General features: G+C 36.5%; 1 protein-coding gene across 1 annotated transcript in view; it reads left to right on the top strand.

Annotated features, from left to right (window-relative positions):
• The window catches only part of LOC109264129 (charged multivesicular body protein 3), a 104057-nt gene that overhangs the window by 23196 nt on the left and 64731 nt on the right, over window positions 1-16130 (top strand).

The raw sequence follows: 16130 nt of genomic DNA, 5'->3' as shown, positions 1-16130 counted from the left end.
CCCATTTGTGTAACATTGGGAGTCACATGATATCAGTTTGTCCCATCATTGGTGAAGCTAAATTTGGTTAAAGTCATAGCTGTCTTCTGTTTCCATCATAAAATACTTTTTCATTTAAGATGGAACCTGTGAGGCTATGTGAATATCCCAACGGTTTGGTGTCTTTTTTGTTTTTAATTTTAATTCCAGTGTAGTTAGCATACAGCGTTATATTAGTAAGCCAACGGTTTTAACATCCACTGATGGTTATTAATCTGAGTCAGTTATTGAATAGGAGTTGTAACATGGGGATTTTCTAATTGCACCCTTCATTCTACATTTTTTAGCTCACATTTTTTGTGAAGAACAGCTTTCCATTTTTCTTTCTGTCATACTTTGAATATTACTGGACTCACAGTTTCTTTTTATATTCGGTGTGTTAAAGTTCATTATTCTTTGTGGCATCCAAATCATCCCAAATTTGATAAGGGAGAGCCCCCTTCTAGGCTAATTCCATTCTGTGCTATTGATATGTCCCTTTCAATCTTGAAACGCTTGCTTTTTGACACAAGGCATTCCAGGCTCACTTTGTATTTTTTCTGGCCCAGCACTGTAATCATGTCTGAGTTTCATAGTGCACTTTTAAAATCTTTCTTGACTGTCCCACCCCACATGGTAACAAAATGCAATTTTTTCATTCTGAATTATTGCTTGGTTACTAGCAGAAGCCTTCCTCCCCGCCCCCCCCCCCCCCCCCCCCGCCTTCCCCCACTGCCTTCATGGTAGACTTGAGCCTTATTTTCATACATCAATGAAAATAGTAAGGACCGGCTATTACTGGGGTGCCTGGGTGGCTCAGTTGGCTGAGCATCTGGTTCTTGGTTTCAGCTCAGGTCATGATCTCATGGTTCATGAGTTTGAGCCCCACTCGGACTCTGTGCTGACAGTGCAGAGCTTGCTTGGAATTCTCTCTCTTCTCTTTCCCCCCACCCGCACCTTCTCTCTCTCTCAAATAAAAACTGTAAGGACCAGCTGTTAGTATTTGAGAGCTCTTTTAAGTTTTTAAATAAAAAGTGCAAAAACTGCTCCTTGTGCTATTTTCCTTTTGAAAAAAAGTAATCACATTGTTGTAAATGTTAGTGTTTCCCAGAGTTCTGCAACTGGTCCTGCTCTTTTCTTTCATGTTTTCAGTGGTTGTCCCCAGTCTACGTGTCCAGGCAAAGTCTCCTCCCCAGATCTGCAGTTTTTTGTACAGCCATCTGCTGAACAGGTTCTCCTGGGTGCTTCTCAGTGCTTAGTAAGTAAAACAGCTTTTCATTCTGTCCCCTACCCCCCGCACCCCAGTCATTCTCTTAGGGTCCTGATTTCAGTTAATGGGTCATAGACATATACTATTGTCACCTTATGAAATGTACACAAAAGTGTAGACATTTTAAAAGACAATTAAAATTTCTCCAGCATCCCAGGGCACACCATACTTTGGAGAATACTACCCTAGATGATAAAATAATCTCCTTAAAACCAGTTTTCAAGGCCCTTCATAATCTTCCTGGCTGACTTCTTAGACACATCAGACTCTGGCCTGCTTGTCTCTCCAGGCCCATGCTCTAGTTTTTCTCAGCTTGGTGCTTTGCTCTCCCTTCTGCCTAGTGTTCTCACCCCTTCTTCTCTGCTTTGTCTGGCTAGATCCCATTTTTTCCAGAAATTCTACACCCTTTTACCCATCTTTTCCTTCTCCACCAGGTTTATAAAGAGACAAAGATATCTTTACAGTGAAAACTCAGGCAGCTGTCCTCTTACTCAAATGATCAAACTTCTCATCACCAACAATGGAGCAAACTGATATGTGCCCTTCTAATCTTAGTGATAGCTTGCCATTCCTGATACGTGTGTGTTCTTATATCCTACTGATACCTCACACATTTCTGTCGTATTTAGCTGTGTTAAAACTATGCATGTCTTTTTTTGTGAATTTGAAGTAGGAGTTGTGCATTATTCACCTAAATATCCACAGTTCAGGGCATAAGATAGACATTTTGCGTATTAGACATGCAATAAAAATAATACAATAAAGTTGGGGAGGAAATCATTGCCAGAGGTTCAGATCTCCAGGGAAGCTTGAATCATCCCTTAAATGTTAAGCACAGCAAATAACGTTTTTGTCAGTTTCCTGGAGGTGGAGAATTGAAAGACTTATTCAAGGTTGACAGACTCTAGACTTGAACTGTGTTTAAAAAGAAAGTATGGATTCACAGAACAACCTATTGAATTTACTGAACTAAAGATTCCAAGTATGTGGGCTTTGTAGTTACTGAACTCTGGAGTTAACTGCAATGGTAGGACACATGATTGTGTTCTGCTCAAATGTTTTTCTACTGTCTCTCATTTTTTTGTGTCTTTCTTTAAGGATAATATCCCTGAGGACAAGTGTAATGCTATAATCTACTGTTATATCCTTACAGTATTAGACCCAGAGTTGATATACAGTAACTAATTATTGGCTTGAATTTTAAAAATCTATGTTAATTTTATCCTTTACCAAACTTTTTACCACCCATCTAGTATTGGTAGAAAAGATAAAAGATTATATTTTTAGTACACATTAGTAGGGACAAAGATATCAATACTTATGGTCTGCTCCAAGACAAAGATCTTAATTTTTTTTTTTTTTTTTTTTTTTTTTTTAGTCACAACCTCTTTTCAGCTCTTCTTTAGATTATTTGGGAATTTGGGAATCTTTCTCCTTGCTCCCATGTTTTCCCCCTGGGCCATTTTATTGTTACTTAAAACTCTACCCAAGGGATAAAAGATGGCGGAAGTAAAGTAAGTGTTGGGTCCTTTTTGCTATTGGATTTGATTAAAATTTAGAGAAGAAGAAATAGAAATTCAATTGTGAAAATGACATTTTGAATCATCTGTGTTTTAATCATTCTATTCTTGTTCTCATTGCTTCTCTGCCTTTTGGCTAAGATCAAGTGTATTCTTGTTCTTGGTGCCAAATTTTAAGTATACTGATTAATGATTAATTTAGGCAATCTCTTTACTTGATCTTTTGTACCATCTTCTCACCGAAAGTTTTTGTTTCATATGTAATAGATCGTTTTACTGCCTAATATCCCTGTGCAATAGGTAGAACAGAAGGAATCCCCACTTAATAGTCAATCGAGTTAAAGATGTGACTCAGCAAAGGACACAGCTTTCAAATTTGAATTGTCTTTAGGGCCCAGTGAAACAGTTTGAGTAGGAGTGGTGAGGGCAACAGTGTGCTTGCTCCATCTAAAGGTATTTAAATATTGTTTTTAAAGATTGCATCAGCCAGTCGAAGCTGGTGGTGGCTTCTTTATAACCTCTGGATGAGATTCTATCTTGTTCAGGGCTCTTTCTACCACATTTTTACTTAGAAATAAGTGCATTTGTGGAAAAGACAATAGGAAACTGTCTTTTGTCAAAATTATATTCTCCTTCATGCCGATGCTAAATTGCATACTTGTTACTGTCAAATTCACTTAGTTTATGGGCATGATGGGATAATAAGCTCTTTATGTTCTATGTTAAATGGTGCTTGAATATTCTTATTTACAGTCTGTTTTAAAATACACTCTTAGTATTGACACTGCCTAACTGACTTGATAGCATATTTATCAAATAAGAACAAATATAAGCTTAAAAGTAGACAGGTACCTGGGGTACCTGGGTGGCTCAGACGGTTATGCGTCCAACTTTGGCTCAGGTCATGATCTCACAGTTCCATAAATTCAAGCCCTGCCTCGGCCTCTCTGCTGTCAGTGCAGAGCCCGCTTAGGATCCTCTGTCTCCCTCCTTCCGTGCCACTCCCCTGCTTGCACGCATGTGTACGCTCCCTGTCAAAAATAAATAAACATTTAAAAAAAAAGAGGGGTGCCTGGGTGGCTCAGTCGGTTAAGCATCTGACTTTGGCTCAGGTCATGATCTCATGGTTCCTGGGTTTGCGCCCCATATTGGGCCCTGTGCTGACAGCTCAGAGCCTGGACCCTGCTTCCATTTCTGCGTCTCCCTGTCTCTCTGCCCTCCCCTTGCTCGCTCTCTCTCTCTCTCAAAAATAAATAAACCTTAAAAAATTAAAAAAAAAAAAGTAGCCACCCAAACAGATGTCAAAGTTCAGGTACTACCTGTTTTCTTTTTTTTGTTTGTTCATTTTAAAATTTATATTTCCCAACTTTATTGAGATAAAATTGACATATATCATGGTGTAAGTTTAAAGTGTATGATGTACACTTGACTTGATAAATTTATACGTTGCAGTATGATTACCAGGGTAACGTTAGCTAACACCTCCAACACATCCCATAATTACTTATTTGTAATAAGAACATTTAAGATCTACTCTCTTTGCAACTTTCAAGTACATAAATACAATATTTTAAACTATAATCACAATGCTATGCATTAGATCCCAAAAACTTACTCATCTTCTAACTGGAAGTTTTCTGTTTCTATGAGTTTGGCTTTTTGCTGTTGAGTTTGTTGTAGATTCCACATGTAAGTGACATCATACAGTTTTTGTCTTTGACTTATTTCACTTAGCATAATACCCTTAAGACCCATCCATGTTGTCACTAATGTCAAGATTTCCTCGTTTCTCGTGGCTGAATAATATTCCATTGTATAGATGTGGTATGTACATATGGTAGTATATATACCACATCTTTATCCATATATCTGTCGATGGACAGTGTTCTCTTAGAAGCATCTACTGAACGAATGAGGAGTCATACACAGATTCTTACTCAGAATTTATTCTTGCTTTACATAGAACTCAAATGAGCTTAGTAATTTAGCCTCCCAGTCTATAGGGTAGAAGCTACGCATATAGAGACTTTGAAGTAGGGAGTGGAATCTGATAGAGGCAGGGCAGGCAAGGAAGTCATAGTTACAGTAGTTTTGATAGTAAGAGATACATGTGAAAGACCCAAACAAAAAACAGTAGTTTGTGCCAGAAGTATAGTGTCAAGTAATTTCCTGAGAGAATATCACTATCTTGCCAAGAATGATTCTGTGTTACCCAAAAAAACATTTTATCAGTACCATTTGCACAAGTCAGGAAAATTCATTTTATTATATTCAAAATCATTTTAAAACTATTAAACTTTAAAATATTTTGAAACTTTAAAACGTTTCAATAAAGTGAAAGTTTCTGTTTCCTGGAAAACCCATTCAGTGGGCTAGTGTGGGAAAACAGAAATCTTGTTCCTTGCATCCCTATAAAAGGTTAACTCCTCACACCCTCACCAGTTATCCATAGCACGCTGCCAGTTGTATACTAGAAAAAGGATGTTCATATACAATGTATATTTAGTCACCGTCACTACTGTTGGTGAAATTCTGTGAGCTCTTTTCATTTGGGAATGTACTTTGAGATCTTCATCTGTTGATAAAGCAGGGTCTGGTGACATATTTCCACATGGAAACTTATTTGGGGCTTTATGAAGGAAGTCCTTTTACAAAAACAAAGTAGTAGGGTTTCAGACCAGCAAAAGGGAAGTTAGAAGAATTCTGGTATTTTCAGGGCTGCTTTTGTTGTTATTGTTTAAATGCTTCCCATTTAGCTTTACTCGATTCCTGAGTTAAGTGGCTAAAACAGTAGGTTTCTGGAACCAAATGCCTCAAGCTGACTCTGAGTTGCAGGAGGCTTGGGTAAGAGACTCCTCTTGCCAAACACAGCAAATTTTGGGCCTTTAAAACAATATTGTTCAAAGTGTTTGTTAGTATTGAGCATGGCGGACTGTGACAAATCTTGATATATATTGCTTTACTTTAAAAACACTTGTCTGATGAGAAGGAAAAAAGAAAAGGGACGTGATTCTCACAGTTTTCCTGTTTCAAATAATAGAATCTGAGTGTCAGAAGCAAATAAAAAGGCCATTTTGTCCAGTCTTCTGCCTTAATTTAGGTTGTTGATATCCCAGTCATAAATAAACTGGCACACTCATCATTTGCATGCTACATTTGCAAAAATCTATAAACAACCCACCTGCCAGGATCCACAGAAAAGCATGCCATTAACTGGCAATATAGCAATAGCAGGTGATGAATGCCCAGATTTGGATACTTCCCATGTCGCCATGGGAAGGAGAATGAAATCAGGAGTTCATCTGTTAAAAAAGCCAGTCCTAGGAAAACCTCCTTGCTCTGAAACATATTCTGCTATCTACATTTATTCATCAAAATGGCACGTATTTAACCAAGATCTTTATTTTGAGGGAAACCTGTGAACTGTAAATTATTAAACCCCAACCTCATGAGTTCAGTGACCAGCTCATCCTGTTACCCTGAATTATCTCTGAAACAGGGAACAGGAGATACGAGATCAGCTTTCTTCTGCTTCCACTGAGCATATTCTCCACTCTCTGCTGTTACTGAATCAAGGCATATCTACACAGACTCTGCTGTATTTTCATGGCTGTGGAAAGGTTGAGAGGTAAAAGATGGTTGATGGCATGATATGCACCAGACTGGGTTATATAGAAACTGGAGAAAGGACTTTTTATTTGAAAGTTTTCTGAGAGCTGGGATGCCTGGGTGGCTCAGTAGGTTAAGCTTCTCACTCTTGATTTCAGCTCAGTCATGATTTTAGGGTCATGAGAGCAACCCTGCCTCAGGCTCTGTGCTAAATGTGGAGCCTACTTGGGATTCTGTCTCCCTCCCTCTCTCTCTCTCTCTCTCTGCCCCTACCCTGAATGTGCACGCTCTCTCTCTCTCAAATAAACTTCAAAGTTTTCTGAGAGCTAAAAAATGGCTGTAATAATTCATTCACTTACATTCCTTTAAGGAGGAATATATCTAATTAACCCATTCTGGGCAAATATATGCATTTTATTTAGAATCTGGTAATCAGAGACCTAGCGTTTGTTGAAACAGCTTGGAGTTCTTAGTCCAGGCGAATGTGTTTTTTTTCTATAAGATGCTTGCTTATCTGAGAATTAGTACATAGTCTGAGTGCAGGACTAATGTTTTCCTATAGGGTAAACCATAGGTAGGAATCAGAAAAGACTTTTGATGCTTCATAATAACATTATTGATCAGCTGAAAGGGAGGGGAGTAGGACAAGAGAAGGATGGAACAAAATGAAGATACCTTCACCATCTATTTCTTCTTTAATCACTTCCAGTTGTCCAAGGAAAATACATTCTTTTTTCTATTTGAAGTGTTTACTGAAAGGCAATACATCTCCATAAAAGTATATAAATATTAAATGTGCAGGTTATCAGTTTCTCACAAACTCAACACCCATCACCCAGATCAAGAAAGAGAACAATTGTCACATCCCTAAAACCTCCCCTGGTTACCTCCTGGTCACTACTTCCACCATTCTGCCCAAATTTAATCCCTATTGATAACTTCTAAAATCCTAGGGTAGTTTTGCCTCTCTTTGAATGCTATATAAATAGAATCGTATAGTGTGTTGTATTTTGTGTATAGTTCCTTTCATTTAAAATTACATATGAGGTTCATCTTTATTATGTGTAGCAGTACTTTGTTCATTTTCATTACTGCATAGTGTTATATATCGTCTGAACATACCACAATTTATCCATTCTACCATAATAGGCTTCTTATTTCCAGTTCCTGACAATTGTAAATTATAATATCAAATTTTAGCAAGAATGTAGAACAACTGGGACTCATATACTGCTGGGGAGGATATAAATTGATATAACTACTTTAGAAAACTGTGTCTACCAAAACTAAACATAGGCAACTGTCCTGTGATGTCAGTGCGTGTTGTGTTTGCCACTTTATTACACAGCTGAGCAGAACACGTGCTTCATCTTTGGGATGCTGAAGGAGATAAATGGGCTTTGGAGTGAATGTGGCAGTTTAAAAAATACCTTCATTTTTTGGACCGCTAGCTCTCTCCCTCTCTCTCTGCCCCTCCCCACTCACACTGTCTCTGTCTCTCTCAAAATAAGTAAATAAACTTTAAAAATAAAAGTAATTTCCTTTCTGGGATCTTCCTCCCTTGCTCCTTCAGAGTTATTGTTCCTCTACAGTTTTGTTTCAGTTCTCAATTCATTTGGGGGATTTCATCAATACTCATGTTCAGGATGTCCGGGTGACTCAGTCAATTAAGCATCTGACTCTTGATTTCAGCTCAGGTCATGATCTCACCATTCCGGGTTGGGCTGACCGTGTGCAGTCTGCTTGAGCTGACAGTGCGCAGTCTGCCTGAGATTCTCTCCTCCCTCTCTCTCTCTGCCCCTCCCGCTTGCATGCACACACGCTCTCTCTCTCTCAAAATAAAACACTTAAAAAAAATACTCATGTTCTAGACTCCAGCTAAATATGCTGATTGCTTCTGAATCTGCATCTCCAGAACACTGTATTTGATACTAGATCTCTGTATGGAGCTATCTGCTGGGCATTTTGCTTGGATGACTCACAAGCATCCGTGGTGGTCAAGCTGATCGTTCTCCCCCAACCCTGCCACTAATCTATTCTCCCATTCTTCCATTTTACTAGAATGTTAGCTGAACTGTCTTAGACTGCAGCCCACATTGTAGTTACGTGTGACCAATGTGACTAATTCTTGACAAGTACAAGGTAAACAAAAATGATGCATCCCACTTCTGGATCTTGACTTAAAACATTAGGTATATGTATGAACACTTTCTCTTCTCTACTTTTACCCTGCAAGATATGGTGATAATCGATGCAGTCTTGAAAGTCAGGTGAAACCAGTGCACAGAGCTGCTTCACCAGCCTTGGTCCCTGAATGACCTCAAAAAGAGCTACCTGACCATGGAGATCACTAGACTCTTCCACGAAACAAACTTCTATTTAATTTAAAGTCATTGCATTTTGAGGTCTCTCTGTTATACCAGATTAACCTTTAACTATGACCACATCTCAGTCCCATCATATCCAAAATTTACCAATCATCCTTTCATCTAAATATCCTATGTCTATAGTTCCAGTATGAGTAAAGGCTCCTGTAGTTACCTAGTCATTGTTTCTCTCTCAACCAATTTTCCTAAGTACGGTTCATACCACTTCTTTAAAATAACTCTGGATTTCTATGGGGCGCCTGGGTGGCTCAGTTGGTTAAGCATCCTGACTCTTGGTTTCTGCTCAGGTCATGATCTCACAGTTTGTGGGTTCGAGCCCCATGTTGGGCTCTGTGCTAACAGGCGAAGGCTGCTTGGGATTCTCTCTCTCCCTCTCTCTCTGCCCCTCCCCTGCTCTCTCTCTCTCTCTCTCTCTCTCTCAAAATAAATAAATAAACATTAAAAAAATAAAACATAACAAAAAAAATAACTCTGGTTTTCTACCTCTGATCATGATGGAGTACCTGGTACTGGACTAGTCTTCTTGCCATAACTATAAACCCAGACAAAAATATACGAGCGGTTGTTTTCAGAAAGTAGACAATAGGCAATATAGACTGAGATTGCTGGGGCACCTTGGTGGCTCAGCCAGTTAATGTGTCTGACTTCGGCTCAGGTCATGGTTTCACAGTTTGTGAGTTCAAGCCCCACATCGGGCTCTCTGCTGTTATGTCAACAGCACAGAGCCCACTTTGGATCCTCTGACCCCCTCTCTCTCTGCCCCTTCCCCACTCACACTTGTGTGTGCTCTCTCTCGCTCTCTCTCAAAAATAAATAAATATTAAAAAAAAAACAGAGATTGCTGAGAAGCAGGAAACTAACAGGGTAAACCCCATGATTACTCAGGTCTCTGCAAAGGGCAATTTCTTGACTGTGATGCAGAGAGCTCAAGTCCAAGCAAAGCACAGTGAGCAGTTCCACTGAAATTCCATTGATATTGTATGTATCTATAGTTCATTTTTTGTATTGCTGTATTGATTAGTATATTATTATATGAATATATAAATTGTGATATATATAATATATGTTAATTGTGATAAATATATAACAATTTATATATTCATTTGTTGATGGTTCATTTATTTCCAGATTTTGCCATTATCAATACAGCTGCCTTGAATATTATTATACATGTCTTTCAATGCACAGTAACACTTATGTTGAGTATATAACAAGGGATGGAATTGCTCTATCATAAAGTTTATATATATGTTTAGCTTTAGTATACACTGCTAAAGTTTCCAAACTAGTTGTACCAATGTATACTCTAACCGGCAGTATATATGGGTTCCCATATTTTTTCCAACACTTGATATTGTCGATGATTTTAATATTAACCATTCTTGTGGGGATATAGTAGAATTTAATTATGTTTTTAATTTTCGTGTCTCTGAATGATGATATGGATCATCTTTTCATACTCTCAATAGCAAATTAAATAATACTTCACATTGCTAATTTAAAAATTGGGGTGAATCTACTGTTATTAATATGTAAGAGTCCTTTATATATGCTGGATATGAGTTTTTATTTTGGAAATATGGAGCAGTTTTGGGCCTCCCTTTTCACCCTCATCTTTTGATGAATATAAGTTCTTAATGTTAAAGAAGTCCAATTTAATGATTTTTTATAGCTCTTAATTTGTGTTCTGTTTCATTTTTGCCTACCCAAAGTGTTGAAAATATTTTCCTATGTTTTGTTCTAGAAGCTTTGCTTTTTTACCTTTCATATTTCAGTCTGTGCTCCATCTCAAATGAAGTTTTGTGTGTGGTGTGAGGTAGGGATCAAAGTTCTTTTTTTTTTTTTTCTTTTTTTATGGATATCTAAATTGTCCTTGTGGAATTTAATGGAAAGAATATCATTTTCCCCCACTGAATTGTGGTGGTATTTGTTATAAACCAGGTGACAGTGTTTATCTATGGTTCTACTACTGGGTTCTCTATTCTTTTCCATTAGTCTGTATAATAATTTCATACCAATACCACACTATTTTAGTTATTAGAATTTTATAATACTGTTGATATCAGGTAGCATAAATCCACCAACTTTAGTATTTTGCATTTCCATAGAAAATTTTCAAATTAGCTTATCAAATTCACCACACCAAAAAAAAAAACCCTTCTAGGTTTTAATTGGGATTTTTGAGTGATTGTAAATGGCATTGCATTAAATCTATAGATACCTTTGGGGGTGAACTGATGTCTTTACAATATTGAGTTCCATTTCATGAATATATCTCTCCATTTATTTAGATATTCTTTAATTTCTATCAGCAGTGTTTTGTAGTTATCTGTAAAAGGGCCTTGTATTCAATTTATTCAATTCAATTTATTCTTAATTGGTTGATTTTTTTTATGATTTTATGATTTTTTTATGGCATAAAAAATAGTGTTTTACAAATTTTACTTTTTTGAGGTTTTTATTTAAATTCCAGTTAATATACAGTGTAATATTAGTTTCAGGTGTACAATTTAGTGATTCAACACTTACATACAACACTCAATGCTAATCACAACAAGTGCACTCTTTAATCCCCATCGCCTCTTTAACCTATCCCCCCCACTAACATCCCTCTGGTAACCATCAGTATTCTCTCTATTGTTAAGAGTCTATTTCTTGGTTTGCCTGTCTCTCTCTTTTTTCCCTATGCTCATTTGTTTTTCTTAAATTCTACATATGAGTGAAATTACATGGTATTTGTCTTTCTCTGACTTATTTTGCTTAGCATAATACTCTCTAGCTCCATCCACAGCATTGCAAATGCCATGCAAATGCATCGCAAATGGCAAGATTTCATTCTTTTTGATGGTTGAGTAATATTCCATTCTTCTTCATCCATCCATCAGTTGATGGACATTTGGGCTCTTTCCATAATTTGGCTATTGTTGATAATGCTGCTATAAACATTGGGTTGCATGTATCCCTTTGAATTAGTATTTTTGTATTTTGGGGGTAAATACCTAGTAGTGTAATTGCTGGATCATAGGGTAGTTCCATTCTTAACTTTTGGGGGGAAACTCCACACTGTTTTCCAGAGTGACTGCATGAGTTTGCATTTCCACCAACAGTACAGGGAATGCACTACATCCTCACTAACATCTGTTGTTTCTTGTGTTGTTGATTTTAGCCATTTTAATAGGTATGAGGTAGTATCTCATTGTAGTTTTGATTTGCATGTCCCTGATGATGAGTGATGTTGAACATCTTTTTATGTGTCTGTTAGCCATCTGGATGTCTTCTTTGGAAAAAATGTCTATTCATGTTTTCTTCCCAGTTTAATTGGATTATTCATATTTTAGGTGTTGAGTATTATAACTTTATATATTTTAAGTACTAACCCTTTACTAGATCTTCTGTAGGTTGCCTTTTAGTTTTGTTGATTGTTTCCTTTGCTATGCAGAAGCTTTTTATCTTGATGTAATCCCAATAGTTTATTTTTGCTTTTGTTTCCCTTGCTTCAGGAGACCTATATAATATAAAGTTGCTACAGGCAACAGATTTTCTTTTTTAATTGTTTATTGTATATAGAAAGAATGTGTTTTTGTATTTAGCCTTTTTTAAAAGCAAGAATTGTACCAAACTTGTATATTTTTTGTGGAGAGCACTGATATCTTTACTCTGTTTTGCTTTCAATCCATGAACATTGTATAGGTCTCCATTTTATTTGGATCTTTGATCTTTCATGATTCTGTCAGTGTTGTGTAATTTTCAGCATGCAAGTACTATACATGTTTTGTCAGATTTATAGCTAAGTATTTAATTTTTTGAGTGATTGTAAGTGGCACTGTATTTTTAATTTTGGTGTCAACATGTTAATTGCTAGAAATAGTAGATTTCTACCATTTTTGGTAGGTTTCTTGAAATTTCTACATAGACAATCATGTCATCTGTAAATAACAGTTAATTTTTTTCCTTTCTGGTTTGTATGTCTCTTATTTCCTTTTCTTGTTGCAGTGGCTAAAACTTTCTGCACTAAATTGAATTAAGAGTGGTGAAAGTGGATATCACAATCTTAGGGGAAAGTATTCAGTTTTTCACCTTTAAATTCAATGTTAGCTGCAGGGTTTTTGTTGATGACTTTTAGCAAGTTGAGGAACTTTCCCTGTTACTATTTTTTGAGTTACTTATTTAATCACAAATGGTATTGAATTTTGTCAAAAATTTTTTCTGTGTTGTGTAATGTGGTCTGTGATTTTCTTCTCTAGCCTGTTATGGTGGATTACACTGACTAATTTTCATATATTGAACGAGCCCTAAATCCTTGTAATAAACCCCACTTGGTCATGGTGTTTAATTCTTTTTACATATTACTGAATTCTCTTTGCTTTATTTTAAGAATTTTTGTGTTTATATTCATGAGGGATATTGGTCTGGAGTTTTCTTATTTTATACTGTTTGGGGGGGGGTCTGGTTTTGGTATTAGGGTAATACTACCTGCATAAAATGAATTGGGACATATTTGCTCCTCTTCTATTTTCTGGGAGAGATTTATTTATTATTTTTAAAATTTATTCTCAAGTTAGTTAACATACACGGTAGTCTTGGTTTCAGCAGTAGATTGAAGTGATTCATCACTTACATATAACACCCAGCACTCCTCCCAGCAAGTGCCCTCCTTAATGCCTAACAACAATTTTCCCCACCCTGAACAACCCTCAGTTTGTTCTCTGTATTTAAGAGTCTCTTTTGGTTTGCCTCCCTCTGTTTTTATCTTATTTTTCCTACCCTCCCCCCATGATCTGTTAAGTTTCTCAGATTCCACATATGAGTGAAATCATGGGATGTCTATCTTTCCCTGACTTATTTTGCTTAGCATAATACCCTCCAGTTCCATCCACATTGTTGCAAATGGATTTCATTCTTTTTCATCACCAAGTAGTGTTCCACTGTAACAATATACCACATCTTCCTAATTTAGGAGAAGTTTTGTATAGCTGGTGTTAATTGTTCTTTCTTTTTTTGTTTCCATTTTCATTGAAGTATAGTTGACACACAATGTTACATTTCTTTCAGACATACTACATATAGTGGTTCTATAACTCTATTCATTATCTTATGCATACAAGTGTAACTACCATCTGTCACCTTACATTGCTATTACAGTACCACTGACTATATTCCCTATGCTTTACCTTTCATCCCTGTGACTTGTTCATTCTATAATTTGAAGCCTGAATCTCCCACTCCCCTTCACCCATTTTGCCACCTCTCTGGCAACCATCAGTTTATTCTCTGTATTTGTGTGTCTGTCTCTGCATTAATTATTCTTTAAACATTTGATAGAATTCTACAGTTTAACCATCTGAGCCTAGAGACTTTTGGGGGGGGGGGATCTTTTTACATAGATATTTTTGCATTTATTTGTTAATTGTTTTTAAATTATGACTCAAGGGGCACCTGGGTGACATAGTCAGTTAAATGTCCAACTCTTAATCTCGGCTCAGGTCACAATCTTGCAGTTTGTGATTTTGAGCCCCACAACCGACTGTGTGCAGATGGCACAGAGCTTTCTCGGGATTTATGCCTCTCCTTTTCTCTGCCCCTCCTATGCTTGTGCATGTGTTCTCTCTTTCTCTCTCTTTCTCAAAGTAAATGAATAAACTTTTAAAAATTAAAAAAATAAATTATGACTCAATATCCTTAATTGAATATTGTCTATCATACTATGATATTATTATCAATAATATCTATCTTATTATCCATTTCATATTGGGTAAGTTGTGGTAGTTTTTGTTTTTCAGGAAATTGGTCCATTTTATCCCTTATTATCTCTTTGGTGTCTGCTAAGTCTATAGTGATACTCTGCTTCATTCCTGATATTGGTCATTTGTGTTCTCTCAATCTTTTATTCTTATGTCTGTTTTTCTAGGGCTCTGTCAATTTTATTTGAATTTCTGGAAACTGGCTCTTTGTTTCATTAATTTTCTCAATTGCTTTTATGTTTTCAATTTCATTGACTTGTCTTCTCTCTCCTGCTTTAGGTTTATTTTGTTCTCTTTTTTACATTCTCAAGGTGGAAACTTAGATTACTGACCTAAAACTTTTCTTCTTTTTCTTTTTTAAAAAAATTTTTTTAACGTTTATTCACTTTTGAGAGACAGAGAGAGACAGAGCATGATCGGGGGAGGGGCAGAAAGAGAGTAAGCCAGCATCTGAAGCAGGTTCCAGGCTCGGAACTGTCAGCACAGAGCCCTACACGGGGCTTGAACCCAGACCGCGATATCGTGACCTGAGCTGAAGTTGGGCGCTCAACCCACTGAGCCACCCAGGCTCCCCTAAAACTTTTCTTCTTTTTCTAATGGTACATCTAGTTCAATAAATTTTCCTTTCAATATTGATTAAGCTGTGTTCCACAAACATCGATATGTTATAACAATTTTCATTTTTGCTTAGTTCAGTGTATTTTTTAAATTTCTCTTGAAACTTTCTCTTTGATCCATTAATTATTTACAAGTGTGTTTTTTAGTTTCAGGGTGTTTGGAGGATTTTTCTGTCATTGATTTCTAGTTTGATTCTGCTGTGGCTAGAGAACATACTTGGTATGATTTAATTTATTTTAAATTTCTTGAGGTTTATTTTATGCCCCATGATATGGTTTTTCTTGATGTGTGTTCTGTAGGCACTTGAAAAGAATGTGTATTCTGTTGTGAGTAGGGTGTTCTATAAATGTCTTTTAGATCCTGATGGTTGATGATGTTCTTCTATATCCTTGCTGATTTTCTTAGTTGTTCTATCAGATGTTGAGAGAGTGGTGTTGAAATCTCAAATTGTAACTATGTATTTGTCTATTTTTTAAATTTCAGTTCTATCAATTTTTATTTCCCATTATTTTCAGTTCTGTTGTTGATGTATACACATTTGGACTGCTATGTCTTCTTGGTGGATTGATATTTTTATCATCATATAGTGTACATCTTTTTCCTGGTGAATTTCTTTGCTCTTAAGTGTAAATTATCTGATAATATAACCACTCCTGCTTGCCTTTGATTTTTTGCATGATGTAACTTTTCCCATCCTTTTACTTTCATCCTGCCTATATCATTATATTTGAAGTGAGTTTATTGCACATGACATATAGTGGTGTTATATTTTTAACCCTTTCTATCAATCTCTTTAAATTGTATTTAGACCATTTACATTTTTTTAAATGTTTGTTTATTTTTGAGAGAGAGAATGTGAGTGAGGGAGAGGCAGAGAGAGAGGGGACCAAGAATCCAAAGTGGGCTTGGTGCTAACAGCAGAGAGACCAATGTGGGGCTCAAACCCATGAACTGTGAGATCATGACT

This window comes from Panthera pardus, unplaced genomic scaffold (assembly GCF_024362965.1).
Source record: "Panthera pardus isolate Hobbes unplaced genomic scaffold, ASM2436296v1 HiC_scaffold_26, whole genome shotgun sequence".
Lineage (NCBI taxonomy): Eukaryota > Metazoa > Chordata > Mammalia > Carnivora > Felidae > Panthera > Panthera pardus.
Note: the sequence above shows the minus strand (reverse complement) of the source record. Positions and strands in the feature narration are given on the sequence as shown.